General features: G+C 43.6%; 1 pseudogene across 1 annotated transcript in view; it reads right to left on the bottom strand.

Annotated features, from left to right (window-relative positions):
* Window positions 1–1,757: 1,757 nt before the first annotated feature.
* LOC308382348 overlaps window positions 1,758–7,500 on the bottom strand; it is a 27,987-nt pseudogene continuing 22,244 nt past the window's right edge. The window contains exons 13-17 of the transcript XR_013969098.1: window positions 6,992–7,225; window positions 6,515–6,662; window positions 5,825–5,851; window positions 4,273–4,454; window positions 1,758–3,566 (exon numbers count right to left, since the gene is read on the bottom strand). The product of XR_013969098.1 is annotated as an uncharacterized misc_RNA (transcript). The remainder of the gene's footprint in view (window positions 3,567–4,272; window positions 4,455–5,824; window positions 5,852–6,514; window positions 6,663–6,991; window positions 7,226–7,500) is intronic.

Below are 7,500 nucleotides of genomic sequence, written 5' to 3'. Positions count from 1 at the left end.
TAAGTAAGCAAATATAAAATATCTTATTTAACACAATTAAATAGAAGCTGTATGTAGCATTTTTCCATATTTTTCCATATTCTTCCCACACGCTGTCACATGTATTTGCCAGGAAGAATGCATCAGAATGATAAATAAACTACAACTCCCAACACGGTGCAAACCAACCGCTTACAGTTTTTTACGATCGGATACACACAATTTTAACTGCTTTGTTTTGCTTTTCAATCGCCTCACACAATAAGCACAACCACACACCCAATGAGCAAAAACATCAGATCCATTGCAAAATGAAACACTCTTGTAAAATCTATACACTCATTTAACAAAACCATATTTTGTTACCATATGAAACACACACATTGCATATACTGAATTCTCCATATACCCATATCAGTCAACATGGAGAATCACAACAAAACATGTCCCAGTTTTCATGCTACTTCAGTAGTGTGCATAACACTGTAAGCTCAGCAAATATCAGACAAAGGTGAAAAGATGTTTCCAATACAGGTTACAATTCCATTTACAGTAAAATGTACAGATTTGTCAGTTTCGCCAGTGTTGATTGAGAGACCTGATGGATATTACTGTATTGAAAATGGCATGGTCACCGATAATGTTTGCTTGAATTTCTCTGAGCCTGATAGCATTACGTATTTGCCAAAAGCATGTTTATGATCTCTATATCTTGTTCTTGCGTGAATATGGGCCTGTCCTCCTTTCAAGTTTACTGTATTTGATACATTTGGTCTTCTTCTTCTTTGAGCACATTTTCCTCCTGCTACAGGTCTTCCTCTTCCTCTACTTCCACCTTGACCTCAACCTCATGGCATGGCCTCGGCCTCTTCTTCCTTCTCCTCCTCTGTGGATTCCCCCTCTCACCCTCACTCTTCTTCTTTTGACTCCTTCCATTTTGGTTGAACACAGATTACAGTTACTCATCTGCTGCATTTCTATAGTGCTTAAGCCAGTTTGTTGTGTCTACAATTAAGCAATCATGTGCTTGGGCACTCGATGGCTGTGTTTATTTGACCGGCTCGTAGGTGTGGTAACTTGACAGAGTGTTTTGGAATTGCAAGGAAGTGACCTCTTGATATACGTCTGTGTCTAAGGCATAAAAGTGTGTTTAGTGCTTTGCAAATCACTTGTGTGTATGGTTTCGCAAAAAGTGTGATGTTTAAATGTGCTTATAGTTGTGCAGATCTGAGCCGTTGTTTTGCTCCTTGAGTGAAGGTTTTGATAATTGTGTTACACTTTTAATTTTAGTGTGTATCCGATTGTAAAAAACTGTAATCAGATCAACCAATTCAAGCATATCACAAACTGCGATTATAATAGTGCCCAAAGTTGGTCTTAGAAGAGAAAGTAGTCATTTACATGTATAGTATGTACTAAACCTGAAATAAGTAGAACACAGGGAAGTATTTACTTTTTCTGACACATTGAGTTCAATTGAAAGATATTCAGAAGTGTAATAAGTGCTGGGATCTTCTCTGTGGTGCTGGAGGCCTGTCTTCCTCTCAAATTCATTTAAATTTTTAATTTCTGTTAAAACAAAAGCAATCTCCAAAGCTTTGTGTGTGTGTGTGTGTGTGTGGGCTGTACATATTTGCATTGCATTTAATTTGCATTTGAATTGTGAGTGTGTGAGAGAGCGTCTGTAACTGGGTGGAGGAAACATCACCCTCTTTTGGTCTGCAGGTGTTTTGCATATTTCATTTTTGTCCCCCATACAAGACGGTTCAAAAACTGAGTTCTGACTTGAACTGCATTTATTACTGGTTACAGTACATCTGTTTCGTTTTAAACATAATCAAATACTTATTCCAAAGTGAATATAGCTGCTGACTGGATCAAAAGCTCATTAATTCTAGTTACAAAATCTGAAACCATCTAATGATTTCAAAATTGATTATATGTACTGCTGTTAATCCATACATTGTGAAAACAGAATTTAAAACAGATCAATTGTCAAACTGTCATTTCTACTTAAGAAACAAAAAAAAAACCTTTATGAAATAGCATAAATATAAAGATATAAAGTGTTTTACATTTCGTTGCCTCTGTACCTGTACTCTGTGCAATGACCATACATCGAAATAAATTGAATCCAAGATATAACAACTTCAATCATTAGGTACAGAGAGCACGCATCTCTTTGCGGCCGTGGTCACAAGCGTCACTCTAAACACTGCTTAAAGAGAGCCTTTTCATTGGAGCAGCGGTCACAAGCGTCACTCTACACACTGCTTAATACCTTGTCACTGAGGGGGCTGATTTGTCTGGGAAGTCTCGCCCCTCTTCTTCCGGCCCATTTCATTTTGCCTCAGAAGTGGGTCCGGCAAACTTGCTATACAAGTTCATTTCAGCATTGTAAGGATCCTTGGGGCCAATCACAAACTGGCTATTGGCTATTAGCCATTGGCGGATTTAAACATTGGACATGGTGGCCGACGAAGCACCGCAAAACTTCGATAAGGCAAGTTTTCTTTGAAAACAGAACAGAAACTTGCCCTGGAACAATTCATACAGAAAAAATATGTGTTTGCTTTATTACCGATCGTATCGTTGTATAGTATCGTTCGTCTGATTGGTTAAAGGCGTGTCCCATTACGTGACTGAAGTGGCCCCCAGTTGAGTAGTTCGCCAGACCAACTGAGGAAATTAAATGCAGTGAAGGGGCGGGGAATTCCCAGACAAGGGGGTGATTGGAGCGGGGGTCAGAGGCGTCACTCCAAACACTGCTTAATGAGCGCCTTGTCACTGAGGGGGGTGATTGGAGCGGGGGTCAGAAGGGTCACTCCAAACACTGCTAAAAGAGAGCCTTGGCACTGAGGGGGCTGATTGGAGTGGCGGTCAGATGGGTCACTCTACACACTGTTTAATGAGCGCCTTGTCACTGAGGGGGCTGATGGCCATGGTGTCAGAGGCGTCACTCCAAACACTGCTTAATGAGCGCCTTGTCACTGAGGGGGGGTCAGAGGTCACTCCAAACACTGCTTAATGAGCGCCTTGTCACTGAGGGGGCTGATGGCCATGGTGTCTGAGGCGTCACTCTAAACACTGCTTAATGAGAGCCTTGTCACTGAGGGGGGTGATTGGAGCGGGGGTCAGAAGGGTCACTCCAAACACTGCTTAAAGAGAGCCTTGGCACTGAGGGGGCTGATTGGAGCTGGGGTCAGAGGTCACTCTAAACACTGTTTAATGAGCGCCTTGTCACTGAGGGGGCTGATGGCCATGGTGTCTGAGGCCTTGTCGCAGCAGTAGAGGTAGAAGAAGGGGTAGATCCTCTCGTGGAAGCTGTCCAGGAAGGTGTGGAGATGGGCGCGCCCCAGGACGTCGTAGAAGGAGACCTGCCCCTCCTCGAAGTCCACGTACACCCCCACGCGTTTGAGCTTGGCGGGCAGGGCGAGGAGCAGGGGCGGGGTGGACGAGACCCGGTACTCGCCGCCCTTCTTCATGGCCAGGGCCCAGTAGCCGTGCGCAGTGCTGACGCCGATGCGGCCCTTGCGGTTCACGGAGGCGCGCGCCACGCCGAGGTACCAGTCGTCCTTGTCGCCCACCTGCAGTCAATAATTAATCAATCAATCAATAATTCAATCTTATTTATACCTTGTATTTGTATTTTACTAGCATGTAAACATTCCTGGGTGAGACTCTTTGGGTTGACCTGAGGACGGAGGTGAGAAACTCACTTTCCCTTCCCCCTCCAGATCAAGGCAAAGAGTCTGCAGACATGGCCTATTTGAATAGAAGGTAACACCCCTTACAGTGTTGGGAAAGTTCACTTTCAACATGAACTAGTTCAGTTCATAGTTCACAAATTTTAAAATGAACTAGTTCAGTCTATAGTTCATAATTCTAAATTTTGAACTAAGTTCACAGCTCTAAAAAATGAACTAGTTCAGTTCTTTTTTTTCAATATGTTGCGAGCTAAAAAAATATCTAAATCTCTATATGTCTGCAATACCGCTTTCGGCCTCTACACAACTTGCCGCTCTTACACTTGCCAGGCATTCAGTTAAAGAGAGCAAACGCAGCGATTGGAAACAGGACTGTTAAATGTGTGTGTTTCTCTCGAGAAATCTGGCACCTTAATTGAACGAAATTTTAAAGAGTGAACATGCCGTTCACAGACACCACAATGAACGAGTTCACAGTATCGTTCATCAGGCAATAATACAGAACGTTCAGTTCACGTTCACTAAAATTATGAACGAGTTCATGAACTTTCGTTCAATGAACGCGTTCAGGTACAACACTGCCCACCTGCACCTCCCAGTAGCGGCGGCCGCCGGCGATGGGCTCGCGGGCCAGGGCGATCACCACCGTGTCGAAGCGCTCGGGCGAGTCGGGCAGGTCCTGCCACGAGCCAAGGTGACGCAGCTGACGGCAGTCCTCCGACAGTTGCAGCCAAGGGTTGGCCGTGTCGGGGTCAAGGGTCAAGTCCACTGGGGGAGGTCAAGATAGACAAGGTGAGAGGATTGTGTGTGTTTAAGGTGTGTGTTGAGTGTGTTTTGAGTGTGTTTTGTGTGCAGCATGTGTGTGTTTAAGGTGTGTGTTTTTTGTGTGCGTGTGTGTTGAGAGTGTTTTGTGCGTGTGTTCTGTGTGCGTGTGTGTTGTGTGTGTTTTTGTGTGCGTGTGTGTTTTGCGTGTGTGTTTAGTGTGTGTTGTGTGTGTTTTGCGCGTGTGTTTAGTGTGCGTGTGTGTGTTGTGCTTGTGTGTTGTTTGTTGTGTGCATGTTTGTGTATGTGTGTGTTTTGCGTGTGTGTTGTGCGTGTGTGTGTTTTGTGCGTGTGTGTGTTTTGCGCGTGTGTTGTGTGTGTGTGTGTTTTGTGCGTGTGTTGTGCGTGTGAGTGTTTTGCGCGTGTGTTGTGCGTGTGTGTGTTTTGCGCGTGTGTTGTGCGTGTGTGTGTTTTGTGCGTGTGTGTGTTTTGCGCGTGTGTTGTGTGTGTGTGTGTTTTGTGCGTGTGTGTGTGTGTGTGTGTTTTGTGTGTGTGTGTGTTTTGTGCGTGTGTGTGTGTGTGTGTGTGTGCGTGTGTGTGTGTTGTTTGCATGAGAGGGGATTGACATGGGGGTAGAAGGAGAACATGGGCACGGGGGGCAATGAGAGGGTGATTTAGTTTGATGAAGAGGAGGAGTGGAAAAAGGGAACATGGGCACGGGGGGCAATGAGAGGGTGATTTAGTTTGATGAAGAGGAGGAGTGGAAAAAGGGAACATGGGCACGGGGGGCAATGAGAGGGTGATTTAGTTTGATGAAGAGGAGGAGTGGAAAAAGGGAACATGGGCACGGGGGGCAATGAGAGGGTGATTTAGTTTGATGAAGAGGAGGAGTGGAAAAAGGGAACTTGAATGAATGAATGAATGAATGAATGAGTGGTAGACAAGGAAAAAAGGGGGTTGCAGTGCAGTGAGAGATACAAATTAGGTGGAGAAAAAAAGATTGGGGGAACAAAAGAAGGAGTGGGTGAGAGGGTGAGAGGGTGAGAGGGTGGGAGGGTGGGAGGGTGAGAGGGTGAGAGGGTGAGAGGGTGAGAGGGTGGGAGGGTGGGAGGGTGAGAGGGTGGGAGGGTGAGGACAAGAGAGGAAGGAGGGGAGAGAGATGGGTGAAGAGAAAAGTGTTGAGAAAATGTAAGATGAAGGAGGAACTGAATTGATGAGGAGGGGGAGTTTTGTCACATAACATGAAATGTTCCAGACTATAAAATATGGATGGTGTTACACACAAGCGAGGACATGCATGAGCACACACACACACACCCCCACACACACACACACACACATGCACACACACACACACAAACACACATGCACAATACCTGAATACTGCTTGACTCTTTTTAGTTCTGTTCAGGACAAAATTGAGAAAGGAAATCAGTGCACGTAATTGTGACATCTCAAAATGATGAAGTGCTTTTTTCAAATGCATAATAATAATGTGATACAATAGGACATGAAGTCTGCAAGATACCGTTTCACAATATAATTCAAAAGATACCGTCTAACAATAGGAATCAAAAGATACCGTCTAACAATAGGAATCAAAAGATACCGGTTAACAATATGAATAAAAAGATACGTTTTACAATATGAATCAAAAGATACGTTTTACAATATGAATCAAAATATACCGTTTAACAATATTAATCAAAATATACCGCTTAACAATATTAATCAAAATATACCGTTTAACAATATTAATCAAAAGATACCGTCTAACAATATTAATCAAAAGATACTGTTAAACAATAATAATCAAAAGATACCATTTAACAATACTAATCAAAAGATACCGTATAAAAACACGAATCAAAACACACCTGTTAACAATACAAATAAAAAGATACCGTTTACCAATACTAACCAAAAGATACCATTTAACAATACTAATCAAAAGATACCATTTAACAATACTAATCAAAAGATACCGTTAAACAATACTAATCAAAAGATACCATTTAACAATACTAATCAAAAGATACCGTTAAACAATACAAACACAATCCCACCATTTGCTGCCAGCTTCTCTATCTCCTCCTCCAGTGTGTCTTCCAAGCCTGTCACGGCCCGCCTGATGGCCCCCACGCACTGCTCAGTGTGCACACTGGTCCCAGACCAGTCCTTAGTGGGTGGGTGGGTGCAAAGAGCTGGGAATTTCTGTGGCAGAGGGAAGGAGAAAAAAACAGCTGTGTTATTAGTTTACACATGGGAAACCCTTGGGGTTTATGCACAAAAATAATAGTAAACCTGTTTATGCACAAATAGGTGTAAGCTTGACAACCCTCGCTTTTTTAATTAAGAAAATCGATTTTAGCATAAATATTGTAAGAAAAATGTATTTTTTTTAACAATTAAACTAAAGAAAATAAAAAAACACAGAAACAGTCCCTTAAAGAACACTTAAAATGCCATATCATTAATGTTGTATCACTGGTAAACATGATCTTACTCCATCCGATGTTAAGCTTTTGTTAAACCGTTGTCACCTGTAAGAAGTGAATGTGATCTTCCGTGCGTGCCAGGTGGCCTAGGTCGGTGTTCCTCTTGCGCAGGTCGGCGATCTCCTTCTCCAGCTCGGCGATGAGGCCCTGGGCCCAGCGCTCCGTCTCCCTCTGCCTCTCCTCGATGGCCAGCACCAGCTCCGCCTGGGCCCGCTGCACCGCACGCACCAGCTCTGAGAACACCTGCATGCTGTCCTCGATCTCACGCAGCGCGCTGGACTGGAGAAGCATGGGGATCACATGGGACAGGGGAGAGTTAGGATTTACGTCAAGAAACAGCTATGCTTTGCTATTTTGTGTAATGCTATGCTATGCTATGCTATGATTTACATTGCTGTGCTGTGCTGTGCTGTGCTGTGCTGTGCTGTTCAGTGCTGTGCTGTGCTGTGCTGTGCTGTGCATTGCAATGTTATGTTATGTTATGCTGTGTACTGCTTTGCTATGCTATGCTATGCTATGCTATGCTACACATTACTATATTTTACTGTGCTGTG

This window comes from Sprattus sprattus (assembly GCF_963457725.1).
Source record: "Sprattus sprattus genome assembly, chromosome: 21".
NCBI classification, from domain to species: domain Eukaryota; kingdom Metazoa; phylum Chordata; class Actinopteri; order Clupeiformes; family Clupeidae; genus Sprattus; species Sprattus sprattus.
This window is presented reverse-complemented; position numbering and strand designations above follow the sequence as displayed.